The following is a 23,681-nucleotide window of genomic DNA, read 5'->3' on the forward strand; positions in this document are numbered from 1 at the left end:
GGGTGATATACTATATGTCGGCAAATTGAATTTAAATTTAAAAAATTGTTAAAAAAAGAATCACTCATCTGGCTCTATTCATTAGTTTTCTTCTCATTTCTCCTTTTCATGTCTTCTTCTCTCAACATTATCAAAGGAAAAGAAAAAAAAAAAAAAGACTAGAAAGAAGTTTACCAAGACATTAGCAGACACTGCTACTGGATAATAAGATTATAAGTGATTTTTTGTATGTTTTTTTTTATTTTTCCAAATTTGAAATGCTGAACACATCTTCTTTATAACTGAAATTGTTTAAATTATATTCTTTCTGTTTCAGTGAGCATAATAATAAACTGTCCCATGTAATAGAAATGCTGCTCACTTAACTCTTGACCATCTCACTCTGTTGATATCCCATCCACAACCTTCCAGCATCCTCAGGCTGCCCTCCTTGAATAAGCATGTGATCTATCTCACCGAGCACTCCATACAATGACAATACCAAGGCTGCATAAAGAGGGAAAATCTAAGAAAAGCCATTGGATGAGGGCTTGAGAACCACCCACAAAATTCAGTTCAACAGGGGCTTTCTAGAGACATGTTCCTCCCCTGGGATGCCTGCAGAAAGCTTCCTTCCTATATAAATTTGCCAGAATTCCTCAACTTGCCCTGCAGGGTAGAAACATTAAATCAATATTCAATTACTTATGACTTTCAATTTTTAATTAACATGTGTTTCAACTAGATGGTTGAATGGTCCTTTGTACTTTGAGAAGTCATTATCAGGGGTGTTATTTTCAGCTCCTTTAAAGATACGTACTTAATTATTTATTAAGTGTATGGTTTACATTGTGTCAGACCTCCAGACACCCAGTAGGAGAGATTATTAAGCAGATTAGAGCTGATATCTAAAATCTGTCCATAGCTACTTTAACTAAAGCATAGCCAGGTAAGAATAAAAATATTTAACACATATACAAGAAGAACTGGTCAGAAATCACATGCCACCTATACATACAAGCTGTTGTCTCTGTGTAGATCTGCAAAGCTACATCTTCAAAAAAGAGTGGAATTCAGAGAAGGCTATAGTAAATTTTGCACTTAGAAATAGTTAAACACTTTTAAGGGACGCCTGGGTGGCTCAGCGGTTAAGCGTCTGCCTTCCGGCTCAGGGCCTGATGCTGGAGTCCTGGGGATCGAGTCCCACATTGGGCTCCCCACGTGGAGCCTGCTTCTCCCTCTGCCTGTGTCTCTGTTTCTCTCTCTGTGTGTGTCTCTCATGAATAAATAAACAAAAATCTAAAAAATAAATAAAAAATAAAAAAACAAACACTTCTCAGAAGACAGAAACTCTTTAACATATAAAAAAATGCAACTTTAAAGTAACCTGAAAAAATACACGTAGAGAAAAAAAACACAATTATTTTCACCTCTAAACCTAGAAAGGAAATGAAGTATTATTAATACTGGCAAAACTCCTACTATGAAACAAGACTCCTCTGTGCCAAACATCCTGCTAAGAATCTCTATAAATATCATTTTATTTCATTTTCACAAATGTCCAGGAAGGTAGATGTCATCATCTCTGTCCTATGGACAGAGGAACTAAGTCTGAGAAAACATCATACCCAGGATCACCCAGGCGGTGAGTGGGAGGGTGGGAATTCAAACCCTGGTTCGCTAAAACCGATGTTCTTCCTAAGGTCCGACCACCTCTTTGGGCCAGTTAGGGATTTAGGATTAAAAATATAAGTGGGATTTTCTTTTTCTAACTCCATCACAACACACATTTTTAAAACATTCGTGTATGTCCAACATCTTTCATAAGAAACTATGTTAAATGACTGGCGTAATTATGTTGATACGGACAAGGGTGGCAGGTGGAGGGCTCGGTTTCCCTTCGTTTTGTGTTGCACAAAGACGGCTACATGGGACACGAGGTCTCACCACATCCACGCCAAAGGAATTCTTAATGTCTTAGCTCGTGTTAGCGCTTTCCATCGTTTGAAAATGGCTTTTGTAATTGCCAAAATGTCTTCATGCATTTGCTTCTAAATCACAGAAAGATTGTGAAGGAAGTTAAATAGAAAATTAAGAAACAGGCAAAACGCAACAGCCTCTAGACTGTCGACCTTGATTCAGAACAAATGATGCAGCTGTAAGGCAGCATTACCCCAGCCCTCCTTGCAGCATGGGTTTTCTTTGTCTAATGCGCTCTGCTCGCCTCAAACAAAGGCAAATGGGTAGGAAGATAATTAGATCTTCTTTTTAAAGATGGCCTAGCGGTAGCATCTTTAAAACCACCTGCATCTTTGCAGCAAACGAAATAATACATAAATATAAATGTTTCATGCTGCTATCAAACATTGATAATAAAGGTTTTAATATTTATTGTTACCTTTGGCCAAAGCCTGAGTTCACTGTTTAGCAGGAGAGGCACAGAGAGGTGTGAGCATCGCCTTTGGGTACTACTGATTGGGATGGTGTCGGCATTAGAATATCCCTGTGGGAAAGGGGGCCTGGGCAGGGCCCTCTTAATCTTCTTAACGTTCTCTTCTCTGCCCTCATCTGTAATCAGCTTTCTCGCAGACTCTAATAGATTCTTCTTCTTCTTTTTTAATATAAGGCTCTGTACTTCCTCACAAATCGGGGATACTTAAATGATCCTAGGTCTTTCTGTGGTTCACAGAAGGGGTTTTCCTGGCCGTGCCCTAAGAGAGTTCATTGTCCCAACGTGAGCAATGACCCCAGGCAAAGTGTTTTTCTGTGAACATCAAAGTATTTTGAGCAGTTACTCAAATACCTTATGAATGCGGAGCTCGAGTTTTGTCACCTACACCTCTCGTGGGCTGCAGGCAACTGAAGCGAGGAGGGGCAGGGAAGTCGCACCCAAAATGCAACGGCAGGCCACATGGTGAGGTCTCACAGTCAGCTCCACAGTGCAGGGCACCACTCAGAAGGCTCCGCCAGCAGGGGCTTGCTTAGTCACAGCCACCTTCCCAGGCAGGTACAAGTCATTATGCCCATTTTAGAGATGGTAAAACTGAGGCAGAGAGTCATCGTAAAACTTGCTCAACGGTTGCATGACTAGTAAATGGCAGAGCTGGGACTTGAACCCAGTCAAACAGGCTTTCCAGCAATATGCTGTGCCATGCCAGCCCTGAGGTGAAGCCAGGAGGAAAAGGAAGCTCCCCAGCTCACTAGCACCTCAGGATAACCCACAGCCACCTGATGACCACAACCCCCCGCTCCCTGACTTGTGTTAGGATGGCAGCACGACACGCCAGCTTGCCGATGACTGTGTCTCTCTCTGCAGATCCCTCCTGCCCTAGATACAAGTCACCAGAGTGGGCTCTGAACAGCTCAGCTCATGTTCTCTCCCACCCGGGGAAGATGAACGGCCTCCCTGTCTTCACTCCAGCCCCTCTCCAGGCCTTTCTGGTCATTCATGCTCTTTTCAAGAGTCTTTTGTATGAAAATTCTGTTTTCAAGCCACAATTACCACCCAAAGTCCTCTTCATCCCTGGGAGGAAGAAGTCCTTCCCTTCTTCTCTGCCAATCCCAGCTTCTTCCGTTTTCTGTCTCTCCTGGAGGCTAGCTCAGACAGCTTGGAGTCTCCTATCACATCACTCTTTGTCTTGGATTAGAATTATTCAGATCACATCTTATTTCTCCTACTAGTTGGTAAGCAGGGGAGAAACATCTTTTTTTTCTTCTTTGTCTTCCCTATGGCATCTTCAGTTTGTTACTTGGGTACTATCCCCGTTCCCACGCTCATTTACAACCAAAAAAAAAAAGATAAGAAAAGAAAAGGACGTGCATTCCAGCAGCGAACCAAGAACCATATTTCCAACCATATTTTGCACTACGAAATTCAACTTTTTGAAATATTGCGTCAATTTATTTTCAAAAAATATTTTCCTTTAAAGTAATGCTTATTGTTCTTTGACACTGGTGGAATTGCAAAGGATGATGTAGTGTCATGATATCTTCCCTTATACCCGGATGGTGTTTGATTTACAGACACTATAACGGTAGAAAAAATATCTGTCACGGTGACATCGATCGGTGTTTTGACTGGCTGAGGTTAAGCCATAGAGAGGTACCGTCAAGAGGGAAAATGTAGGGGAACTCCTCCTTGCTCCCAACAGAGAATGTGTTTGATAGCTTCTGGCCTAGAGAGCCACTTCCAGACAGAGCTTGATAAATAAAACCAGAATGTGGCATTAACTGAAATCAGATTCCATAGGGTCTCGTCAGACATTCCACCAGCACCATGACTGGTCAGCTTAATTAAATATCAGGGTCTTTATTTCCCAACCTCTCCATCATGAATTAGAAGGCTACTAATTCATTGAGAGATCAAGTTATTCAAAACAACTGAAGCAACTCTGTGTAGACAATCTGTTATGGAGGAGTTTCCAGTCTTGTGACTTGTTTTGTCTTCAAAGGGTCTTGTTTCGCTATCCACTAGATACTAAAATCTTTTCTTTGCACATTGATGAGACCAACAGGGAAAAGGAAGGAAATTCAATTTAGTCAAAAGTTCTTATATCAAGAGACTGTCAAGAGGTCGAAGAGACCTTAGAAATTATTTAGTACACCATCTAATTTTGAAAATGAAGAAAGTAAATGTCGGAATAAAAAAAGACTTTCCGAAAAACATATATCTCATTAGTGATAAAAACTGATTAAGAATTCTGGAAACCAGACTCCACAAGCAGGATTTACCTTTAGACATAAAATGGGACTTACTAGAAGCTCGTAACAATTACTGTTGAAAATTTTTTGAAATCCAAAATGAGAACTAGGGATCTTATTTTCCTATGCGGCTCTGAAGTTACCAACTTTTCCGGAGTTACATAAACCAATGTTTCTTCCTCTTCATTCTCTATGTCTCTTTTGAACCTAAAAATTGTGTGTGTGAAATAAAATGGCCTATAAATAATATTTTCATGATATCTTATGCTCTCCCCCTTCACCTTGATTTATCAATGGGAGAAATTTTAAAGGAACAAAGGGAAAAAATGAGGGGTCAAGAGACACAGACCTACCCTAGTAAATGCAGAATGTCCATCTCCAGAATTTTCTCCTCTCTGGCCAGGAAATTCATTCTGAATATGTGAATATTCATGAATTCATTGCCTTACCTTTACAACCACTAGGACTGCCTGGTCATACTTCTGGCTTCTTTCCCTTGGGCTTTACCATCCTGTGGACCACCTGTGGATAGACAGCACTTTGAGGTCCTTGACACAGACAAAACAATCCACCAAGCAGCTGATTTTGTCACTTCTAAACTAATTGTATGGCATTTTTTTAGACACAAAGCAAAAATTTTCATTTCTCATCCTCTGTTCCCTGTAGGCAACATAATAGAGTTGTAGGATGTTGCAAGCAATGTACAGGGGAGCTAAACAGATGTGTAATAAGAAATGATCATCCAAGTAAACAGGGTTTTGCTTCATTTATCTCCCTTAATATAAAGATCTCTTTTAATCACATCTAAAGTTACTCAGAGATTGTCTTAAAGATATATTGGATTACATGGTTTCCTGATTGGCCAATCAACACTGCAGAGGTTGAGTGGGGGACCCACTCTTCCCTTCTCCCTCTTCCACGCCCCTTGGGATTTCATCAAAGAGGCCACCCTGAAGTTTCCGGCCTGTGCCTCAGTGACCTGAAACTCATCTATCACTGATCACCATCAACATCTGTTACCCACCCTGCTCAAGATATCTTTCCTCCACTGCTGCATGCACTCCAATAGACAAGTTTCTTATACACAAAAATATTAGTAGCATAAAATATATTAATTCCACAATCTCATTGTCTTTGGTCCAAATTTTAAAAGAATATACTAATAGCACTGTGATACTGTAATACAGAGAGAGGTTTGTTTTTTTTTTATACAGGATATAACAGCTGTTTGCTTTTATTTATCTCTAAATTTTTTCCATTACTTGAAGGCAATCACTCTGTTTTTGCTGTATAAATTTGTTAAAAATTCAAATGTGCTAAAGCACTTATATTTTCATATTTCATATGCGAGGAACAAATTTAAAACAATTGCTGCATTTCCACTGCTTTAATTATTTTATAATTCTCCTTTGTGAGAATGTACTTTTCAAAATATTTCAAGGAATTTCAACTTTAAAAATGACTAAAAGTATGTCAACATAAAGACATACTTTGTAAGTCAAAGCTGAATGGTTTTCCTTGAGTTAATAGAAACAAGCTCCTTCTGGATGTTTAATAATTGTCTTGCTTTTATTCATTAAAAAATTGTTACATACCAATGAAAGACGAAAACGCCACTAAAATCTTCTATGTAAATTTTCTGAAGGTGAACTTGAGAATTTTTCTCAGTATTTTTATGTTTAGAATACTTTTAACTTACAGTGTAAAGTTTTTTTCTCCCCCCAGAGTCAAGATGCTGACTAAAACATAATACTATTTAATTATCTATAGCACTACAATACAGTTTCTTTAGAATTAATTCCAGGAGAGCTAAGAAATTTCTTTCCCATCCCCACTCAAGCATAGTGCCATTCAGAACTTTTACACACATAACCTGCATATAAATATAACCCTTAAGATAATAGGAGTAGTAAGAAAGATAGAAGTTATATAAAGTACCCAGTTTTTCAATCAATATATTGAAGCTATAGGATGTTTACACACTGCTATTCACTTCAGGGAGACCCAGAAGAGAATCCATATCTATTGTACAGGGACATAGACAAAACAACAGGAGTTTCAGCTACGGGGCACCAATTAAAGAATAATGGGAAAACCTTTATGCAGCTAGAAATCTTCTGGGACTACTTGCTTTTAATGGACAGTAACAATTTTGGAACATAATCTTTACAGGTTCTGCACAGAGGTCACTTGTCTTTTGAAAGTTACTCGAATTCTTTCAATCAGCAAATACTGTTTGAGCATCTTCTGTGTGCCAGGTGCAAGGAATACAGAGAGAAAAATTACAGCTCCTGGCCTCGCTGAGCTTATAGTTAAAAGATGACATTCTCGTGGAAACCGGTGATCTGTGCAAATCAGAGGAGGGTTACAAAAGGGCATGTGCAATGCACAACAGAAGTGTGGAGGGAAGGATGCTCACAGCTGCTCCAATAGTCACTCCATACTTCAGAAATGGGGACCTACATGTTAAATGCTGTGCTTAGCATCAGGATTACGAGGATGAAGAAGAAAACAAAAGCATCCCATAGTGTGACAAATGCCATAACAGATGTGCAGAGGATTCTGCAGAAACACCAAGGAGGGTATCTGGCTCGAAGGCGGGGAGACAGGATCTCTTTAAGACCTCACCAAGAAGAAGGATACGTTTTAAGTACTTGCGTTTACAGATTTACTATTCAAGAAATAAATTCAAAACACCAGTTGGATTTCTACCGCTTTATTTTTCTTATAATTTGCTTTCTTCATAAGATTACACTTTAATTCAAGTAGGATTTATAGACAATGGGAGGTCACACGGCATGAGAGTCTGGCAGAGCCATGTTTGGGAAAGGATGAGTAGCTTTGCAAGGGTGGGGAGCAGAGTATATCTGAGGGGGAAATGTCGAACCTGGGAAGGAGGCTGGAGCTCCATCGCAGCAGGCCTTTAATGCCAGTCTAAGCAAGTTGGACTCTATCCCACAGACAACGGGAGCCACTAAATGGCTTTATGAGGAGGAGAACTAGGATCAAATTTGCATTCTTACAAAGATCACCCAGTAGTTGTGAGGGCCTTGCCCTCATCATTCACAATTATGAATCTCACAATTATGTGATTCATAAATCACAAATTCCTACCCCAAGCACAGGCTCAGCCCAGCCCCATCCTCAGGACACATCTTAACAATGAACAAGAGCAAACATAAGGTAACCCTCCCAGAGTCTGATCACTATAGGTCCTACTCTCTCCCAATCTCCCCTCTCCCTTAGCTAGTGACACCATCCTTGTCCCCATCCCACAGCATTTCTGCCTTTAGAGGCTTGACTGCATTAGCCTAAATGTCAGCTTTGGGGACCCTATCTCTCTGATCTGTGGATCAGACCTTGCCCATAGTTCCCCATCTCTGTGACTAAAGAGCATTAACCAAGGATCCACACGGCTTGATTTTCCCCAGGTCCTAAATTCTCCCTCCCTTTCAGACCCTCTTCCTCTACTCTGAGCTCACCTACCTCCTGCCTCTCTTGTTCTGCTTCCCACCTGTCATTGCTGTCCCACTCTCTATGCCTGAAGAAAAACTCTCCACCCAATTGGCCACAGACTGGAATGATCCACCAGTCCCCATCCCATGTCTTGACAGGGCCTTTGATTCTCTCCAATTCCACATCTGTTGGAATTCAGTTTTTACCTTGTGAGCATTTTTTTCCTACCCAGGATCATATTAGAGCCCCTAGGCTGACTCCCCTCTCTGGATTTCCCATTCAGACCCAACCCCCTAAAAGGCTGTGCTTGAGCTAGAGAATTCGGAGCAGGAAGTATCCAGTTTTTGTCTTAACTCTTTTCTCTCATTTGGTCTCCAAGATTGAGAATCACCTTAGCAGTACCCAAGTCCCAGATCTATCAGAGTAGACTGCTTACTAACGCCTAAGTAGTAGTCATAATGGTTTCCATCTTTGGTGGACTTCCCTGCCAGAAATGGTGCAATGCACCTTACCTTCATTGTTTCATTTACCCTCATAGCCACTCTATGTCAGAGGCATAAATAGCCACACTTTGCAAAGAGGACAGTGAAGCTGAAAGAGATTCAATAAGTTTGCCTCTGGTAAATGATAAGATCACTAGAAAATTATCTGAATCCACAGCTCTTTACCAATAGCTATGCTGCAAAGTCTTTGGCTCTGGGGCCATGTAATCCCAAGCGGCACATGCTCTAAGTGCCCCCGAGGACTCTAATCAGCCCTTATCAGCCTGCACATCACTGGTACAGCTGTGAAAAGACTGAAGTTGGTCTGGAATTCCCAAAAGGAGCAGGAGAACAGAGCCAGGTGAATGTTTCCATGTATCTCTTCTTAAGACATGTTAATTCTTTAAGGAGTTAGAACCCAGAAGACAGCTTCTTCCAGAGGAAAGCCATTAATGGCTTAGAGTCTCTAATGTAAAATTGTATAGTACCTGGAACCCTGTCCGTGGGGCCCATATCTTATAACTGCCTTATAGTGAGGTCTTTCACTTTCAGGAATGAATCTGTCTTAGATTTAAGACATACTCTGTTCACACAAATCCCACCAATGAAAAACTACTTAAAACCGCTTCCAAATGTGGTAGACATTTTTTTTTCTTTTAGAAATTTTAAAGTGGCAAAGATAGCTTTGCTACCTGGCAAGTGTTACTAGCTGACAACACTCCCAACCAGTTATAGCATTATCTGCTTTCTTTCTCTTGCTCTAAAAAGTTCAGAGAATTTAGGAGGTTTCACATTTCTCTGGACAGAGGCCCTGGTTTGATAGGTGAAATATCTTTCTGACTAGATGATATATCCGTTTATTTGTATTTATAAAATGCAAGTGACCTTTTGAATGTGAAAGGTCTTTTAACAGATTATCCCTCCACTCTAGAATTTTTTAAACAAGGCACATTTATTCAAGATAAGGGGATAAATGACAATAAAAGCACAGAACATCAATTTGCTATCGGACAGCAGGTTGTATTGTGAAGGTTTCCCCTAAGGTGTTACAGAGCTTATAAAGTAGTATATACATTTAAAATCATATACAACTTGATTTTCAATGCTTGAGAATACCTGTAAATACTTAAAATACTTATAAAAGACTTATACATAATGATATTTTCACTCATATCTACTGGACTATAAACAGGAGCAAGTTTTCTAAATTTTTTAGAAAGTGAAGAAGAAATATGTACAATGAAAAAAATCTATTCAGACATATCTTTCATAATTAGTATATTAAGTCACCATCTATTATATGTCTAGTAAATATTGGCATAATACTATGGGCTTTACATATATTATTTAACATTTAAAATAATTCTATACTAGTCATTATCTTCTTTATATTGATAAGAAAGCTGAGAAGTTATATGACTTCCCAAGGTCATATAGCTGTTGAGAAAGGGGTCAAAGGGTGTCTGGGTGGCTCTGTCAGTTAAGCATCTGACTCTTCATTTTGGCTCAGGCCATTATCTAAGGATCATGAGATCAAGCCCCACTTTGAGGTCCACGCTCAACGTGGAGTCCATTTGTCCCCCTCCCTCTACTCCTACCCCCACTCATGCTCTCTCTCTCTCTAATAAATAAATAAAATCTTTAAAAATAAAAAATTTACCTTTCACGAAGATGACGCCGAAGGTGAAGAAAGAAGCCCCTGCCCCTCCCAAAGCTGAAGCCAACGCAAAGGCTTTGAAAGCTAAGAAAGCGGTGCTGAAAGGTGTGCACAGTCACAAAAAAAGATCCATATGTCACCTACATTCCGACGACCCAAGACCCTGCATCTCCGAAGACAGCCCAAATATCCTCGAAAGAGCGCCCCCAGGAGAAATAAGCTTGATCACTATGGCATCATCAAGTTCCCCCTGACTACTGAGTCAGCCATGAAGAAAATAAAAGACAACACACTTGTGTTCATTGTGGATGTCAGAGCCAAAAAGCACCAGATCAAACAGGCTGTGAAGAAGCTCTATGACATTGATGCTGCCAAGGTCAACACCTTGATCAGACTGGACTCATCTAAACTGAGTGATAAATCTAAATAATTTGAAAAAAAAATTTTAACCATAAAAAATAATAAATAAATAAAATAAATAAATAAAAATAGAAAATTTAAATTTTTTAAAAAAGAAACAGGTTAAGAATTCAAATCCAAGTCCATTTGATTCTAAAAGTGGTGCTCTCCCTACCAAGCATTATAGCTAACATTAACTCAGGAATCACGTTAATTTTATTGCTGGCTCTGTTGACAACTATGTGATGTTGGGCTAATTATTTAACCTGGCTCTTCTTTGGCTTCCTCATCTGTTAAAATAGGAATAACAAGAACACCTACTAAGAATATTGCAGGGATTAAATGGGTTAACACAGGAAAAGTATTTAGAACCATGTCTGGTACATAGTAAGTACTCAAAAACCGATGGCTGTTAGTATCCTCATCACCATTACCCTTACTGTTATTACTACTACAACACAAGGCTTCCTTCATGGGAAACTTCTCTTGACCCTACATTCCTCTCCATCTACCATCCCACTTCATGATCCAAGTGATAGCTAAGCAACAGTTTCCAGCCTCCTTTGCCATTGAGCAGAGTCATACAATTAAGCTCTAACCAACCAAACGTGAGCAAAAGTGATGTGGCCCATCAAAAAGTTCTTACATGTTATCCCTCCTCTCTCTCCATCTGCAGACCTGATGGATCTAGCTTCATATTTCAGAGCCCAAAAGTATTACAGAGCCACAGGAGAAAAGGATTTGTGTCCCCATTTAGATATATGGAACAGAGCATATTACCTCTGCACCTCTGGTCAACTGAAAATTGCACTAATGAAAAATAACCTTGTATTGTGGCAAAGCCATTGAAATATTGGTGTGGTTTGTTATTGACACTAATGTTGCCTTCCTTAACTAATGAGATCATCTCCGATACTCAGGTCATTCTTTGTCCTCAGTTTAGTAGCCTCTCAGAAAATTTTTTCAAACACTCTCTTGTCATCTTGTGATGTCCATGACATCACACTCTTCTGATTTCCCCCCTACATTTCTGCACATTTCTTCTCAGTTTCCCTTACTGGCTTCAGATTCTTTAACTTTTGCAAACTTTTTCTCTAAAAGGCTAGATCATAAATATTTCAGGCTTTGTGAGCCACATGCAATCTCGTGTATTCTTCTCTTATTTTCCTTACAACCTATTCAAAATATAAAAACCTTTCTTAGCTGGTAGCCATGCACAAACAGGCCGCAGGCTGGATTTGGTCCACAGGCTGTGGTTTGCTGACCTCTATTCCAGTTGACTGACAAATATAGAAGTGCTCCCCTCCTTGCCAGCTCAGCTTTAACCTTTACTATCTTTGCTCTGTACATTATCCTTGGAGAATCTTATCCAATCTTCTGCTTTAAACACACCTATATAGGGCAGCCCCGGTGGCCCAGCAGTTTAGCACTACCTTTGGCCTGGGGTGTGATCCTGGAGACACAGGATCGAGTCCCACGTCAGGCTCCCTGCATGGAACCTGCTTCTTCCTCTGCCTGTGTCTCTGCCTCAATCTCAATTGAATAAATAAATAAAATCTTTAATAAATAAATAAACACACCTGTATATTAACATCTCCTAGATATCTCCAGAGCTGACCTTGCCCTTGTGAAACAAACCTAAATGTGTAAGAACCTACTCGACCTCTCCCTTTGGATACCTACTACTATTTGGCTTCTCAAATATAAAACAGAAACAAAAACAAAAACCTGAAAAGACTGCTGATCCCCCCTTCAAACATGTTCGTAGCTCAATAAAAGACACCATCATCCTCAAGCTAAAAATACAGGACTTATCCCTGATGTCCTTTTCCTCATCCCCCAAGCGAAATCCCTCACTAAGATTTGCTGGTTCTATTTTCACTATATACCTGGAATGTGTCTTCTCATCTCTATATTCCTCTGGACCATCACCCCAGTTCAAGCCATCATTGCCTCCCATCTGAATAATTGCAATAGCCTCCTGGCTGGGCTCCCTGCTTCCACCTTCACCTCCAAAAAGCATCTGGATCCTCCAAAGAGCAACTATAGTGATTTTTCTAAAATTTAAATCAGCTCAAGATACTCTTCACATTTGAGTGCTTCCCATTGCTCCTAAAATAAAAACAACCTTACTCTATAGGATAGAGCCTCTTCCTCACCGTCTTCCACCCACCACTTGACCTACCACTCTTCAGCTACATCAGCCTTTTCTGCACCCCCGGCTATTTTCTATTACATCACTCTATTTCCTACTCAGGAATGTTTACAATGTGTACTCGCTTCTATATTCATTTACGTACCTATTATTGTCTCTCCTCAAACAAATACACACACTCAGGCACACTAGAATGTAAACTCCATGACAGCAAGGATCTCACCATCTTATTTATCAATGTAATACGCAGACACGTACCTGGTACATGTTGTACTACATGCATGTTTATGGGACAAGTATGAAGACAGGAATGAAGAAAGGATGACAGAAGTTATTTTGACAAATTTAGTGATACCAACATTAACTTCAGATAAACCAACAATTACACATGATATTTTTCAGCTCAAAATATTTTACAGTCATGTTTTCTATTTCTTTACTTTTCATAAATCCCAAAGTGGGGCCAAGAGAAGTCAAATATCATTAACCTAATTTTACAGAGAAGCATGTTGATATATAAGCAGGTTGGTTTTACCAGATCACTATGAATATGAAGAACATAGGAATTTACTGCAATTCTCTGCTGTGTTGGGCTCATTGTAATTTTCTAGTAGATACTGGACTTTTTATGAATCTCCAAAAAAGAAATTAATTATCCCTATTCCCCTGCTTCTATAAGGGTCTTGATAACATCATTGCAGGCCTTAGGCAAGATGGCCTTTAAAGTATGCTGTGTAAAACACCATGTGACAAAGTTGAGTTCTGTATCTGAAACATGAAATTCGGAAAAAGTACAGTCGCCAAGACAATGTTATATAAGGGATTACAAGGCTTCAAATATGAACTATATAGACAAGAGTACAAGAAAGAGTGTGAAATCACACCCCACTGAAAACAGAGTTTACCTGATGCTCATTCACCAGGGCATCATTCCATTTGAGCCCTGGAGGTTGTAGAAATCTTTGAGAAAAGCCTTGAGAGAACAGAGCAATAATTAAAAGTCTGGGTAACAGATTAAAGGTTAATGGAATTAATATAAAATTCCCCTAAAAAAGAGATGTGAGGAGGAAAGCCATGACATCACTGAACCCTTGATCAAGTTGTCTTTTGCTTCCACTAACAAGTACAATGAATTTAAATTACAAACTAGAGTGATTTCAGCCAGATGGGAGAAGTTTAGAATTAGTGAATCTTTGCATAGGTTTTTCATTCCCTGGTGATAGTTCATTACCAGAGAGCACACCAAGATTTGGGCCACAATGCCATGGTGGAGAAGCTTTTCCTGGGTACCCCTGGCATCTAGATCTCTGCCCCTAATTGGGCTTTTTCTTCTCCATGCTATAAAAGATATGCTTTGCTCCTTTATTCATAGTGGACTGCAAAAGACCCTAGTACCTTAAAGCATAATCCTTCTCAGATACATATGCACTTACATTTGAATCAATGCTAAAGCAACAAAGTTCTGCTTGTAATATTTCAGAAACCAGCAATACAGTTGTGAGAATACTTGAATGGAACTTTAGAACCTTTCCACAGTTTTTCTGAATATTCCATACAGGCAGACACTAGGAACCAGGAACACAGGGGATAGAGGTGGATGGGGAAGGAGAGGATTTTGCAATTCCATTAATAGAACAGGTCATCCACTATCTTGCTACAATAAATAAACTAAAATAAATAGTAAAGTAAAAAATAGTAAGGTAAAGAGCAAATTAATTAATTACATAAATAATAAATTTAAATAATAATAATAAATCAAGGAGAAGAGGCACATGTTGAAATAGCTCTGACCCAAAACAGAGTATAGAGAGTTTATAATGAGGATAAAACTGTAAAACTTGGGAAGGGAGACTAATTCCCATGAAGATATTCTAGTTCATCAAAAAAAAAATCTACTAAATATAGAATTACATTTACAGGCAAAGATCACAAATATTTTTAAAATTTAAAACACACTATAACATACACAAAAATAAATTGAAAATAATAATTTTTCTCTGATGATTCAGAAATAACTTAAGAGTTTTATGGAGGCTTGGGAGCCTCCTTATAAACATCAAATGTCAATAAACTATGGATGTACAACATATTGTTTAATAGGCTATCTTAATAGACTACTCATAAATTTCTATCCATTTCATTAGTATGTCTAAGACACATACCCAAGCTGAAGAACATGGGAGGCTAACTTTTTTCTTCTTCTTTTATATGTTAAATGACTTCTTCAGATACATTTAATAGAACTTGACATGAAATTCAGAAATTTCTGGTAGAACAGATGGAAAATATCTAAAAAGCATTCTGTAAACTTTAAAAAGTGGGGAAGTCAGGGAATAGAAAATTGCCTTTAGATATCTATATCAATAAAACATTAAAAAGCACAAAAATCCTTAGAATTACTTAGATTCCCTCTATCACTACTGCACACGCCACACACACTTTGGAGGAGAACAATGAATATCTGTCACTCAGGCCAGGCAATAGAGGCACCCGCTAATGCGCCAATTTGAACGATGCATTTTCCCTGCTTAGAATCCCCTAACAGATTCCTTGGTTTTCAGGATAAAATCAAGCACACCTTCTTGAAATGTTTTAAATAGGTATTTAATCCCTCTTGCAAATTCTGTTCCCTATCTCAAATATCTACAATCTGAACCAGTCTGAAAACTGTCATCCAGCCTTTATTACCTTTCTTTTTATCTTAGAATGAAAACTCCCAGAAAACTACAGGACAGAGATGGTAGGTGGATGGTGTGGCAATGTCAGATCCTGGGAAGTGAACTTACCATAAATAAGAATGCCATATAAGCAAGGCCAAAAAAAAGACCTCTGGTGAGCAATGCATGGTTCAGGCTCAAAAATTTCTTGCACTCAAAGGTTCAGAGTGGGGAAAAACCAAATACAAAACAAATTTACACAGTAAAAGAAAACCCGGGGTGCCTGGGTGGCTCAGTGGTTGAACATCTATTTGCCCTTGGTTCAAGTCATGATCCTGGGGTCCTGGGATCGAGCCCCACATCGGGCTCCATGCAGGGAGCCTACTTCTCCCTCTGCCTGTGTCTCTGCCTCTCCGTGTCTTGCATGAATAAATAAAATCTTAAAAAAAAAAAAAAAAAGTAAAAGAAAAACCAAGGAAGCCATTAAAAACACATAATATAAAATGGTAAAAGATAAAACACACTAGTAACCCCCCAAAGGTACAATTGTCTCATTAAAACAGTATAATTTTCAGATTTGGTTTTCAGAAAAGGCAAAACTCAACTATATTTGACTTCATATAAAGAAAAGATGAAAGGGATCCATGCAAGGTGGGGAGCCTGAGTTATGCTCAATGCTTGAAGCACCAGACTGACGTGGAGCTCCTCATCACCACTTGTAACAAGAATTGATGTGAAAATTTTTTTAAATTAAAAAAAAAAGGGAATCAGTGGTATGACATGATATCGATCATCCTCACATTACCCATGGGCAGGACACATCCACCTCACATTGCCATAACAAAACATAGTATGCACCAGTACTGAAGAGATATGTGGAAGCAACTGAGACATCCCTTGACAGAAGGAGCTGAGCAAAAATAAGGAAAATATGAAAGATGACAAATGTCAATAGTCATCTCAAGATGAAAAACTAGACATAGACACCACATTGGCAAATTAAAGAAGGTTTTCTAATCAAGAAGATTTAGAAGGAAATCACTGAACATTTTAGATAGAGTGCTAAATGCTAAGTCCCCCAAAAGACCTTATCAGAAGGTCACAGGTACAAATGATAAGGCTAAAAGAAGTAAGGGTCCCCATCAGACATCCTGGAAGCTTGGGCTGTACCACTTCCAAGCTCAGCCTCATAGAGAGGTTATAGTGTATGAAATTGCTGACATTTGACCATTTTTTACCTACACTATCATGAAACTTATTATATAAGGCAAACGTAGATCTGCATGTACGTAAATCTAGAAAATGCTACAGGCCACTGCCTCTGGGCCAGAGGAGCCCATCCAATCAATATTATTCAATATACGACATTATTCTAGGGTGCTACATCTACTACAATACTATTAGGCATGGACATAGACCTCATTTACTATACACAGTCTTTCTCAGACAGAAAAGCCCAATCCAAGTGATTTCCTGGATAATAAGAACAAAGTTCAAATAGACACATACCTCCAAATATATTCAATAATATTTAATGATATGAGAATTTTTAACAAAAGTGAAAAAAGACATTATAATTATATATTATATATTTTATGTATTTCCAATTTAGTGTAAGAAATACAGAATATTTACATAGAAGAGGAAACTAAAAGAAATGTACTAGGTTGTATTACCCCAAAAAATGAATTACATTTTCCTCTTTATTGTTTTTGGTATCTCCAAATTGTTACAATGATTGCCCATTAATCTTATAATCATGAAGAAGCAATTCCTTAAAACAGTGTATTCTTGTAGTAATGTGAAAGGGGATGTAGAGGGTCAGGGAGGTCAATTAGGAGACTCCGCAGCTGCCAAGACAAGAGGGTGATAAGGACCTGGACAGAAGAGAAGACTTAGGATTTATTAAAAGATCTAATTTTATGCAGAAGTTGAATGTAAGTTTTCTAGCTTACGTAGCTAAGTTGAGAGAAAGAGCACTAATTAGGAGAATTTATACAGCTAACAAGGAATGTCTTAGGAAAATGAAAACTTTTATTTTTGATGTGTGTTTGAAGTGACTTGAGACATGCAGGTAGAGATGATGAGCAAATATGGTAAGAAAGAGAGAGAAAGAAAAAAGAAAACAAAGCAGAGAAGGAAAGGAGGGAGGAAGAGAAGGAAAAAAGTGGAAAGATAGGTATGGGTCAGGAGCATAGAATATACACATTTGGGCTGGAGATACTGCTTGGCAGTAGCAGTTTATAAATAGTCATTGATACTATGTAGATCACTATGGGTTTTTTGGTTTTTGGTTTTTGTATTTGGTTTTTTTATCACTACAGTTTTAATAGAAAATGTGATTATATAGGCTTCTTTTCTTCTAGAACAGGATTTCTCATCTTGAGCACAATTGATATTTAGGGAATGGGGTGGGGAGCTGTCCTGGGTATGGTAGGATGTTTAACAACATCCCTGGCCTCTACCACTAGATTCCAGTAGCACCATCTCTCCTCCTCTGTTGTGACCACTGAAAATGTCTATAGCCAGAGCCGAATATCCCTGGGATGGGGGAGATGTAGGGAATACAAAAATCACTTCCAGCTGAGAACTACTGTTCTCAGTGTATGATAGCATTGAGACCTGATGGCCTTCAACAAAAATCTACGTGTTGAGATAAAGATGTTTCACATAAAGATTTTTACTGGATAAATATGTGCCAGGTACTGTGTTAAGTTCTGAAGATTCAAAGTTAAATATGATATGCACCAGGTCCTCAAGGAGTCCATAACCCAGTGAGGCACAGGCGCACACACAAAGAAATATTTGCAATGCACTGGGGAAAGTGCTAGTCTCAACAAGCACAAAATAGTCTAGTAGCAAAATAGAGAAGGCTAGTCTGACAGGAGAAAAAAAGAGTCAAAGAGAAAGTGACATTTGAGTTGGATCTTGAAAGAGAAGTATATGGTTGATACGTGAAAATGACAGGGAAAGATATTTTAAGAGGAATGTATGCAATAGAATATATCCAAAGAACTAATAATGGCCCAGGACTTATATTGAGACATTTTTTGTTCTGCTCATGGATGATTCATGTCTACTTGGGCAACAACATCCCACTTGTAAAAAACTAGCACCCAAAGTGAAAAGCATATTTTCTACCAAAGGTAAACAAAATGGTACTAACTGAGCTGGGCAAAAGAACAGAACTTGTCTTTACAGCTACTTTAGTTCCCACATATTGCCCAGAGCCCTTAAATTGACCTCTTAGGGGGCCGTTAAAAAGGGTTTCTATCCCAGTCAATACCTCAGGAGCAGTGAGCTTTTCCCCTGTGTTAGAAGGAAACCCCTCAGTGAAACTAATTAGACTTTTTTTTTTCCAAAAAACATCCAGGCTATTGATTTGAGAACTGAAAATAGTATTGATGTATACCTGTCAGTTATACCTGAATAAGAATTAACTACAGAATTTTTTAACGTAAGAAAAATATGAAATGTCTACAATTTCTACTGCTATAAGATTTTAACCAAAAAAAATGTCTTTTGTTGTAAATCCGCTTACAAAACACTAAATTAAAGAAATTATGAAATGATTTTGCCAAGTGGCTTAAAATTTTACCTGAGTGTCTTGGTATACTGATATATTTTTTTATCCCTAAAAATATTTGTTTTTAGGGATATTTGTTTATCCCTAAGACTACAATGTTCTTCACATAACATTTATTTGAAGGTTTATCTTTATAATCTCCCAATGGCATTAAGATTTGCTCTGACTTTACTACATCTATACTTACCATTTGTTGAATACCAGTGATAATACATAGCCATTTACAAATATATAGATGCTTCTCAAAGATATTGAAATAAAAAGAACTAAGACCACATTGAGCCCTGCCTATGTGATAGTCACTGTGCTTATGTTTCAGGTGCCTCATCTCACTGAATTCCCAAACCCTAGGTAAAAGGTATGATAATTATCTCCATTTTACAAATGAGCAAATAGGGAGTCTAAGTAACTTGCACAAGTGCCTAAAGCTAAAATGAATGACTCAGAAATAGGCCCACCTGTCCTCCTTCCCTCTCTTTTCAGATCTTAAAGAGTAGAAATACACAATTCAACAGTCCAGTCCAATTTCCTTCTCGTCTTCCACAGCTCCAGACTGGTCTCTCTGGTCCTCAGGGTAAAAGCTATATCAAAACGTCTTCCTTCTTCCTGCCAAGGGTACTGACCACCCCCATGGGTTGTTAGGGCTCAGAGTGGGAAGACTAATGTTCTCCTCCACCAGATGGTGGTGTGTTAGCCCGCATCTAATTCTACTTTGTCTCTTGTGGATTTACTCTTTAATAATACTTGGCCACAAATGTCAGGGATCACTTGATTCTAGGCCATGTCTACAGATGACTCTCTCCCTGTCTCATACGTTTAGATATTATTTTATGTTATATATTTCCAAAACTTACATCTCCAGTATAGACTTCCCTGAGCTCTAGACTTAATTTCCACCTGCCTACTTGAAGTCTCTAATTGGATGTGGTGACATTTCCTGCTCATCAAATCATATGTGGACATAAAACTAGACCATGTTTCCTAGGCAGATGTAGCCATCTGACTGTGTTTTAATGAAATATAAGCAGAAGTAATTGGTGTATAATTTCCTTCCTGGTCCATAAAAACCTCCCAAGTCATGTGGGAGTCATGTGACATGTTGAGAATGGCAAAGTTTTGTCAGCCTGGATCTCTGAACCAGTACATAAAAGAACACTGTCTTTCTATTTACCCATGTGTTAAATGTGAAAAAAAATTACTCTTTAGGCTAATACACATTTTTTAAATCTAATTTCCAGTGAAAAAGGCAGTTAGCCTTCCAAACTAACATAGTTTTCTTATAGGAATCCCAAACCTAACACAATTTCCACCCAAACTTGTCTTCATCAACCTTCCTTAATTTAGAAAATGGTACTGCCTTTCATGTAATCTCAGAGGTCAGAAATCTGGGAGTTATTATTTTCTTTATTCTTCACATGCAATCTACGTAAATTCTATCTCGAAAATCCTTCGCAAAACTATCTATTCTTTTTATCTCTACTGTTAATTCCCTAATCCAAACTACCGTATCATTTACCTGGATTGTGACAATAGCTTTCTAATTTTTCCTTATCTTCTTCCATTCAGGACTACAAGGGAAATATTTTAGGGACTAAAAAGAAAGATAGTACAAATTACAACCAGTTGAGAAGGCCCGAGTAAACCTAATGAAGGAGATTTGAATGATGGATTGGATAGGAATATAAGATGAGGGAAGGTGAGCAGAATAAGCTAGTCAACACACAAAGACCAAGAGGAAATTCAATGAAGTAGGACTGTTGGGTATCACTGAGGACCATACTGTGTCCCTCCTCTCTATTTAAAGGGTTTGACTGATGTAACTGGCGGGCATTAAAAATTATTTCTTTAGAATATGTGACCACCATACCAGCTCTGCAAGAAATATTAAGGGGGACTCTGTAAAAGAAACAGGAAGTCCAAGGAAACAATCCACAAAAACAGGGACCGAATATGTATCATGATGACACTAAATTCCTATCTTTCAATAATAACTCTGAACAAGAATGGGCTTAATGACCCCATCAAAAGGCACAGGGTTTCAGACTGGATAAAAAAGCAAGACCCATCTATTTGCTATCTACAAGAGATTCATTTTAGATGTAAGGACACCTACATTCTGAAAATAAAAGGTTGGGGAACCATTTACCATTCAAATGGTCCTCAAAAGAAAGCAGGGGTAGCCATCCTTATATCAGATAAATTAAAGTTTATCCCAGAGACTGTAGTAAGAGATGAAGAGGGACACTATATCATACTTAAAGGATATATCCAACAAGAGGACCTAACAATAATGAATATTTATGCACCAAATGTGGGAGCTGCCAAGTATATCAATCAATTAATAACCAAAGTTAAAAAAAAATAACCAAAGTTAAGACATACTTAGATAATAATACACTTATACTTGGTGACTTTAACACAGCACTTTCTATAATATTCTAAGCACAACATCTCCAAAGAAACGAGCTTTAAGTGATACACTGGACCAGATGGATTTCACAGATATTTACAGAACTTTACATCCAAACGCAACTGAATACACATTGTTCTCAAGTGCACATGGAACATTCTCCAGAAAAGACCACATACTGGGTCACAAATCAGGTCTTAACCAATACCAAAAATTGGGATCTTACCCTGCATATTTTCAGACCATAATGCTTTGAAACTAGAACTCAATCACAAGAAGTCTGGAAGGATTTCAAACACGTGGAGATTAAGGACCATCCTGCTAAAAGATGAAAGGGTCAACCAGGAAATTAGAGAACAATTAAAAAGATTCATGGAAACTAATGAGAATGAAGATACAACCATTGAAAATCTTTGGGATACAGCAAAAGCAGTCCTGAGGGGGAAATACATCGCAATACAACCATCCATCCAAAAACTGGAAAGAACTCAAATACAAAAGCTAACCTTGCACCTAAAGGAGCTGGAGAAAAAAACAGCAAATAGACCCCACCCCCAGCAGAAGAAGAGAATTAATAAAGATTCAAGCAGAACTCAATGAAATCGAGACCAGAAGAACTGTGGAACAGATCCACAAAACCAGTAGCTGGTTCTTTGAAAGAATTAATGAGAGATAAACCATTAGCCAGCCTTATAAAAAAGAAGAGAGAAAAGACTCAAATTAATAAAATCATGAATGAGAAAGGAGAGATCACCACCAATACCAAGGAAATACAAACGATTTTAAAAATTTATTATGAGCAGCTATACGCCAATAAATTAGGCAATCTAGAAGAAATGGGCGCATTTCTGGAAAACCACAAACTACCAAAATTGGAACAGGAAGAAATAGAAAACCTGAACAGGCCAATAACCAGGGAGGATTTGAAGCAGTCATCAAAAACCTCCCAAGACACAAAAGTCCAGGGCCAGATGGCTTCCCAGGGGAATTCTATCAAACGTTTAAAGAAGAAACCATACCTATTCTACTAAAGCTGTTCAGAAAGATAGAAAGAGATGGAGTACTTCCAAACTCGTTCTATGAGGCCAGCATCACCTTAATTCCGAAACTAAAGACCCCACCAAAAAGGAGAATTATAGACCAGAATCCCTGATGAACACAGATGCAAAAATTCTCAAAAAGATACTAGCCAATAGGATCCAACAATACATTAAGAAGGTTATTCACCATGACCAAGTGGGATTTATCCCCGGGATGCAAGGCTGGTTCAACACTCGTAAAGCAATCAATGTGATTGATCATATCAGCAAGAGAAAAAACAAGAACCATATGATCCTCTCAATAGATGCAGAGAAAGCATTTGACAAAATACAGCATTAATTCCTGATCAAAACTCTTCAGAGTGTAGGGATAGAGGGAACATTCCTCAACATCTTAAAAGCCACCTACAGAAAGCCCACAGCAAATATCATTCTCAATGGGGAAACACTGGGAGCCTTTCCCCTAAAATCAGGAACACGACAGGGATTTCCACTCTCACCACTGCTATTCAACATAGTACTAGAAGTCCTAGCCTCAGCAAGCAGGCAACAAAAAGAAATAAAAGGCATTCAAATTGGCAAAGAAGAAATCAAACTCTCCCTCATTGCAGATGACATGATGGTGTACGTAGAAAACCCAAAAGACTCTACCCCAAGATTTCTAGAACTCATACAGCAATTTGGCAGTGTGGCAGGATACAAAATCAATGCCCAGACACCAGTGGCATTTCCAGACACTAACAATGAGACTGAAGAAAGAGAAATTAAGGAGTCAATCCCATTTACAATTGCACCCAAAAGCATAAGATACCTAGGAATAAACCTAACCAAAGAGCTTAAAGGATCTATACCCTAAAAACTACAGAACACTTCTGAAAGAAATTGAGGAAGACACAAAGAGATGGAAAAATACTCCATGCTCATGGATTGGAAGAATTAATATTGTGAAAATGTCAATGTTACCCAGAGCAATTTACACGTTTAATGCAATCCCTATCAAAATACCATGGACTTTCTTCAGAGAGTTGGAACAAATTATCTTACGATTTGTGGGGAATCAGAAAAGACCCCGAATAGCCAGGGGAATTTTAAAAAAGAAAACCATAGCTGGGGGCATCACAACGCCAGATTTCAGTCTGTACTACAAAGCTGTGGTCAT

The 23,681-nt window shown here is 38.4% G+C and overlaps 1 long non-coding RNA gene across 2 annotated transcripts in view; it reads right to left on the reverse strand.

The window, feature by feature from the left end:
- Positions 1-23,681, reverse strand: part of LOC121496578 — a 159,378-nt gene that overhangs the window by 130,062 nt on the left and 5,635 nt on the right. For both annotated transcript variants that reach the window (XR_005989275.1, XR_005989274.1), the window contains exon 2: positions 5,130-5,202. This is a non-coding gene — a long non-coding RNA (uncharacterized LOC121496578). The remainder of the gene's footprint in view (positions 1-5,129; positions 5,203-23,681) is intronic.

This window comes from Vulpes lagopus, chromosome 1, assembly GCF_018345385.1.
Source record: "Vulpes lagopus strain Blue_001 chromosome 1, ASM1834538v1, whole genome shotgun sequence".
Classification (NCBI taxonomy): domain Eukaryota; kingdom Metazoa; phylum Chordata; class Mammalia; order Carnivora; family Canidae; genus Vulpes; species Vulpes lagopus.